The sequence below is a fragment of the Periplaneta americana genome, chromosome 8 (genome assembly GCF_040183065.1).
Source record: "Periplaneta americana isolate PAMFEO1 chromosome 8, P.americana_PAMFEO1_priV1, whole genome shotgun sequence".
NCBI classification, from domain to species: domain Eukaryota; kingdom Metazoa; phylum Arthropoda; class Insecta; order Blattodea; family Blattidae; genus Periplaneta; species Periplaneta americana.
This window is the reverse complement of record NC_091124.1, coordinates 87,989,136-87,996,860: the sequence shown is the minus strand read 5'-3', so window position 1 is coordinate 87,996,860 and position 7,725 is coordinate 87,989,136. Positions and strand designations below refer to the sequence as shown.

At 33.0% G+C, this 7,725-nt stretch overlaps 1 protein-coding gene across 4 annotated transcripts in view; it reads right to left on the bottom strand.

Annotated features, from left to right (window-relative positions):
* Positions 1–1,785: 1,785 nt before the first annotated feature.
* The window catches only part of Rfk (Riboflavin kinase), a 61,731-nt gene continuing 55,791 nt past the window's right edge, over positions 1,786–7,725 (bottom strand). For all 4 annotated transcript variants that reach the window (XR_011333456.1, XR_011333455.1, XR_011333458.1 and 1 more), the window contains 2 exons: positions 6,633–6,703; positions 1,786–6,343 (listed from right to left, as the gene is read on the bottom strand). The gene's annotated coding sequence lies outside the window, so the exon portion shown is untranslated. The remainder of the gene's footprint in view (positions 6,344–6,632; positions 6,704–7,725) is intronic.

Here is a 7,725-nt window from a genome sequence, read left to right as displayed (position 1 = left end):
GAGATATAAGAAATGGGTGGAGGACCCGATGCTGCAAGGCACAAGGGACAGATGAAGAAGAAGAGAAGAAGAAGATGCAACAACTCAAAAATGCACTATGCACATGTTTAGTTCTAGAATAAAAGTGTGAATTAATTTAATTATTTAGGTTATAACTTTCCATACATAAATGATAATGATATGACTAACATAATTTCTAAATTTCTAAAAATTATCGGAACTATTAACAATGTATTCAAACCATCACAAAAATGTATTTTTTAAATTATGTTTTATTTAACGACGCTCCCAATAGCCGAGGTTATATCAGTGTCGCTGGTGTGCTGGAATTTTGTCCTGCAGGAGTTCTTTTAAATGGCAACAAATCAACTGACATGAGCCTGTCACATTAAAGCACACTTAAATGCCATTGATTGGAGTGGGATCGAATCCGCAATCTTGGGCACAGAAGGTCAGCACTCCACTTACTGCACCACCCAGGCCAACTTCAAACCATCCCAAGTACAAAGACTTACAAGGCTGAAGATATACAAAATCCTTGCATGACCAGTTCTAGTTTATGGCAGCGAGGCATGGATGATAAGGAAATGTGATGAAAGACAGTTAACAACAGCAGAAATGCGAGTTATGTGAAGAACTGCAGGATGTTCATTACTTGATCACCGTCAGAATGAAGACATCCTCAAAGAACTATTGATCCTATTGTTATTTACCTACAGCAATATAGACTACAATGGAACGAGCATGTCAAGAGGATGGATCATACTAGATGGCCTAAACAAATCTTATATTATGTCCCGAAGAAATTTAAGACAACTTAAAAAATGCTGGCACAAGACTGTAACAGATCCACTGGGGTCTAATACATGGAGGCTTATGATGAGCACATAAAAAATATACTCAAGCCACTCTTATAAATTTATTTAGTAGGTACTTATATGGGTGAAAGGCATTTTCTCTTGTTTTCTTGGTTTTCCCTTATGCTCTTTCAGTGACTTGGTTCCCTCAAGCCAGTCTTAAGCTATTTTCTGCAATTATTTTTCCTTATCCTGTGTTAGTTTTTTGTTTACTAATATATATACGAGCTCACAGACTATTTCCTTATCCAACTGCTCTGAAGATGACCACAACACAGTGGTCGAAACGTCAGCCACCAACACCAAGACAATGCGGTAGAAGCCCCGAAGCTTATCCACAGACCATGTACACCAGCCGCGGAAGCCTACGCGAGTACTTAACTTACTTCTTCATCTGTTACCAGAATCGAAGTGTTGTGCAATGTCTAAACAAAAATCATTGCTGCTGTTTTTAAAAAATATGAAAACAGGTCTCTCCTACCCAACTTTCAAAATATTCGGTATGCATGGAATCACAATGTAAAAGCACTGACAGAACTAGCATCAAGAACCAACAAATTTACGTATATTCTGGTAAAGTAAACAAAGTCTTTCAGAAACTTTGCTGGCTGCCTTTAAAAATAAATATACAAACTGCAGAATCATAATAGATTGTATCGAGATTAAAGTAAACAGTCATCTAGAATATTGTAGATGAGGGTGAAATTCTTAATCTCTGTCACTCAAAATGGAATGATCAGTTTTAAATCCAATTTTATTGGCAGAGCTAGTGATACATTCATAACAAATGTTACTGGTCTCCTGATGTTACTGGGAAGGGATATGAAGTTATGGCTGATAAGGGATTTCCGGGAATAAAAACAAACAACTGATGAAATCGAACCAACATACAGTGTAGCAAGTGTAAGAATTTATGTAGAAAGATGAGTTCTGAGGATAAAAATATACTATATTTTTAATAAATTACAAATTAAACTTCTTCACTATACCAATGATATTATTCACATGTGTTGTTTTAACAAACTTACAGCCTTCAATAATACAATGAAATATGTTGTAAATTGTTAGTAATAATATCACATCAGCTATCATAATAATTTTGTGTAAACATTCTTCCATGTTATGTGCAAATTAACAATGAAAATTACTTTCTTGTGAAAATGTCAATATTTATTCCTAACAACGTTTTAGTAAGTAATAATAAATGTAGAAGTTCCATGCAATGAGTATATAGTCTTAATTGCTGGTCCCTTCAATCCTTGCAGGAGACCGACATATTATATATTTACAAATATTTTCACCCTGATCAAAATAAATAAAAATGTCATGTTGTGAAATTCGGAATATTTCGAGGTTTTAAAATTGCATAAATTACATACGTACCGGTAGTTTACTTCAATAAGAGTACTACGTAAATGAAGATCACCCTAATGATGATGATAAATTATAATTATTATAATAGTGATGATGATATTATTATTACTACCTATGACTATTTTATTTTTACATATAATTTTACTTTGTAAGGTAAGAGAGTTGCATACGTCTATCTAGTTACTTCTGCCGTAATGAAACTAATGTTCACATGTCCACTATTAAAGCAAAGATTGTTCCCTCTTTCAAGTGAACTTTTTTAATAAGCTGTCTGTAGACCCTATTTATTGACAGAAAGCCGTATTCAATGATACTATCGCTCATTTCTTTAATTTAACTTTAAAAAAATATAAACACCAACTGAAACAGGTTGTACCGTCTCTTATGAAAACTTACAAACACTGCCACTGCAAGGCGCCACTAGTAGTATATGCACAATGCCTATATATGGTAATTAATATTATTTTATACACAGGTGATCACGCAATTGAAACACATTCTAATTTGATACGTATTAAACTATTATAAAGTAATTGCAAAACATGTTCATCCTTAAAATTATCTTTGAAATTACGAAAAACAAATCCTGGTTGACCATGTACTTCATCTACAATCTCATTAATGTGGTTTGGAAAATTTAAATTCTACTTAAGGATTAAACCTAGACCTTTAATAGAAAAACACAGGCAACATTTTCAGAATTCATACTGTATTGTACATTAATTTAATTTGTTTTGTAATATGTTCTATGAAAATTTATGAAACAGCCATTTTTAACATTAAATGCTAAATTATTTAGTACCAATATACTCCAGGTAACGAGATTATGTATATCATGCGATGCAATTCAAGTTATGTCATAGTCTATACATTATTATCTGCAATAAAAATTAGTCATTACATGCCTTAACTATTTCTCAATTCATGAAACCATATCTTCCACATACCTAATTTTAGGTTTCATCTATTCTTTTATACTGTATCTAAAACTAATGAAAGTTGGTAAATATTAAACATAAATAGCATAGTACACCAGTACAGAATAGAGCATGTAGCATGTTAGTATTGTAATGGAGGAAGGAGTAGGGACACAGGTGCTTCAATGCTTAGAGACAGTAGTATGTCTATCCCTCCAATACCTTTGAATCTGCTCTTGCATACTACTCGTGTGCAGCAAAGAATGCTCTTGCACAAAAGGCATGAGTTCGTCACCACTGATTTAAACCTTTCCTATAAAATTTCTAAATTAAAATTAAATTTAACTGGGTTCCAATAAATCAAGGTGTTAGACAAGGATGTGGACTCTCACCACTTTTGTTCATCATATATGAACCACATCCTCAAAATTTAGAGGCAAGGCTATCATGCTGGAATACAAATCAACTGGAACACTTGTCTCGACACTCTGCTGTTTGCTGACAATCAAGTTATCATTGCAAAAACAGAAGATGAACTGCAATGAGCCGCCCACAACTTACAAATAACTGCTTCAAAATTTAATATGGAAATATCAACCGAAAAAACCAAAAACATGGCCTTTTTAAGAAAAGATCCAGTTCCATCCAAAATCATTATAAATGGCACATTAATAGAAAGTGTGAATTCATTCAAGTATTTAGGTTATAATCTATCATTCATCACTGATGATGATATAGACAACAAAATCTCAAAATTTCTAAAAATTGCTGCACCATCAACAGTGTATTCAAACCTTCTCAAGTACAAAGACATACAAGGCTGAAAATCTACAAAACTCTCGCACGACCAGTTTTGGCTTATGGCAGTGAAGCATGGACACTAAGAAAATGCGACGAAAGACGACTAAGAACTGCCGAAATGAGATTCATGCGAAAAACTGCTGGATACTCTCTTCTCGACCATCATCGGAACGTAGATATTTTGAAGGAATTAAAAATTGACTCTATTGTCCATTATTTGAAGCAATACAGGCTTCAGTGGCAGACACATGTCAAGAGGATGGATCGTTCTAGATGGTCCAGGCAGATTTTGTCGTATGTCCCAAGAGGTCGAAGAAATTTAGGAAGACCTAGGAAACGCTGACAAGAGACCGTAACAGATCCACTGGGGTCTAACACTTGAAGGCTGATGATGATGATGATGATGATGATGATGATGATGATTAAAATTAAATTCCTAGTGTTGTGGTTTCATGGATGAGAAACATGGATACCAATACAAAATGAATGAGGTAATAAAATACAAGAGCTGAAATGAAGATGTAAAGAATAAGTTACAAATAAATCAAATAAATGAAAACTTCAGAATATAATGATAAATGAAGATATTTTATAAGAACAGAAAGCAGCAGAATATTTAAAAAAAAATTATTACAATACAAAGGGTAGGTGAAGACATGGCAAGGAAACAATAGCAAGATCTACAAAACCAGAACTAGGAAATACCTATAATGTGTATGTATAAGAAATAAAAGACGAGAAGGAAGACAAATACTAAAACTAAGCTATAAAATAGAAATTTAACAGAAAAATAACTGTTTATATAATCAATGTAATATCAAAATTATTTTGCTTAAGATACTTTTTTAAGTTATAGAACTCCATAAGTTCATCTTGTTCCTGATTATCTATTCTTTTGCAAACAATTCTCTTAAGATTACAACAACAATTTATCAGACACTTCAGTGTTTCAACCTTAATTTGACCACAATCATCGAAGCTCACAACCTCTAGCTTCCTGAATGTGTTAGTTAATGTTGCATTAACTATCATATCATTTGTCAGAACAGGAACCAGTGATAAATTCAGAAACTTCAAATTATTGTAAGCACTTACAAACACATCAAAACCTCTGAAGTAATAACCTCTTATATACAAATTCTCGAGATTATTGAAATGAAGTGATGCAAGGTCACCGAAAACAATACTTCCATCATTATCATGAATATAACTGCACACAGAAAGACTTAATGTTTTCAGCTGAGTACAAAAACTAATGAATTTCATATTCACATCTGCAACTTCTTTCACTTTCAAAGAAGTCAAATGTTTTCCACTGCAAGATAGAAGATTTTCTATTACAGAAAAATCACAATTACCAATTTCCAAATTCTGTAGCTTGATCAATCCTGCTAGTGGACTCAATTCACAGTGTACTGCAAAAATGGTTATCTGAGTAATGTATGGATATGTATTCACCAGTTTTTGTGGAGAATCCAAATTTGCAATAGTTAATGAACTCAACTTCATAGTGGATTTTGTCACATCTTGCATAAAATCTTGATCAGATGAAAAATTTTCCAGGTCAGGAATACTATTCAATAACTGGACGCAATCTATTCCAGGGATAAATGTACCCCAAATATCTAACGATTTTAAGTACTGAAATCTTTTAATTGAATTCACACTATGACCTGTGACTTTCTTAGAGAATGTAAGAGTCAAATATTCCAATAACATACAATTCTGCGACATCACTTCTAATACACTGTCAGTGCAGTTCTTTTCATAAGTGAACACAACTAGGTTCTTTAATGATCCAACACTTCTAGTAACTAAATCCCGCACAACTAATTTCACACTTCTTGTAGATATTGGATATAGTTTTAAAACACTCAACTTAGTTAATTTGCAGAGTTTTTTACACAATATATGACACATATAATTTGGATAATTAAATAGCACTAACTCTGACATGTCAGGATTCATTGTTGCATCAGCAAGTGATTCTATAGCACTCAAACATGTGTCACAATTCACGTTCTCAAAAGGGTAATATGGACATTCCAATTCCTTTGATAAATTAATTACGACAGACAATAAATAAGATGCAACTTTGTTGGCTAAAACTGGAGGCAGATTAGAGTACAAAAACTGTTGAAGAAAGAACATATTCTGTAGATTTGCTTTCAATATATGTGGATGATGAGATCTGAGTTTATTACGATCATCATTCTCTGACAAATGTAACGAATCCATAACCTCATATTTATCTGACTCTGGACACAAATTCGTCCCCAACAGCTGCTGACCCAATCTACAAATGAAGTTTCCAATGGAATTCACAGCCAAATCTGCTAGAGAATCAGGTTGTCTGTAATGCGGCATTTTAAACTCTGATTACCATCTACAAATCTGAAAAAAGAAAAGTATTTAACACAAGAGTTACACATCTGAATGAAAACATTTAAGAGTTCAAAAATGGAAAACTTTAAAGAAGGAAAGTCTAGAACATGCACTTCTACAAGCAGTTGATTATCTTACTAAGGGCTAAGAATATTGTGTGCTTCTTGATAAATAAATAACAAGTTCTCTTACTTAAAACAGATTCATTACAGAATTAATTGAAAGCTGATAATGCCATAGTTTAAACATTTTTTATTTAATTTTCATTACAAAGTCATTATTTGCTAGGTTTACATACCATTGTATATAATCTCTTGCCTCAACTCTGTACTTTCATGGGTGTGCGCACACACAGAACTCCCTCAATTCCTGAAATGTAATGCAAACTTAGATTTCATATTTCCAGTAAATATGTAAAAAGAAAGCTTATATTATTCTGCTGAATTTTGTTTTCTGCTGTTAAAAGATTTAAAGAACGAATCCCAAATGGTCAATTTTATTAACAGTGAATGTTTCCATGCTAAAGAACAATAATTTAAAAAGAAAATGCTCAAGATAGTAGTACTGTCGCATGGACAATGCCAGTACAATGATTGCAAGTCTTTCATGAGCTACAGCTTGGTATTTTAGACAAACACAGTCCTTTATTTTGGTTATAGCAGTTTATATCATGATCAGTTTCTATCTAACACTTTTTCAATTTACTGTGGGCTAAAGCAAGGAACCTATCACCTTTACTTTTTAACTTTGCTCTAGAATATCCCATTAGAAAAGTCCAGGAAAATAGAGATGGTTTGGAAGTGAACGGGTTACAGCAGCTACTTGTTTATGCAGATGACGTGAATATGTTTGGGGAAAATACATAAACGATTAGGGAAAACATGGGAATTTTACTTGAAGCAAGTAATGAGAAAGATTATATAGTAAACTCCGAAAAAACAAAGTACTGTATATAATCATGTGACCAGAACATAGTATGAAATTGAAATACAAATATTGGAAATTCATCCTTTGAAAAGGTGGAAATTTCAAATCCCTTGCAGCAACAGTAACAAACAGAAATGACACTCGAGAGGAAATTAAACACAGAATAAATGTGGGCAAAGCTTGTTATTATTCGGTTGAGAAGCTTTTGTCATCCAGTCTGCTTTCAAAAAATCTTAAAGTTAGAATTTATAAAACAGTTTTACCGGTATTACTGGTTGTTCTGTATGGTTGTGAAACTTGGAATCTCACTTTGAGAAAGCAGCAGAGGTTATGGGTGTTCGAGAATAAGGTGCTTAGGAAAATATTTGGGGCTAAGAGAGATAAAGTTATGGGAGAATGGAGAAAGTTACACAACGCAGAACTGCACGTATTGTATTCTTCATCTAACATAATTAGGAACATTA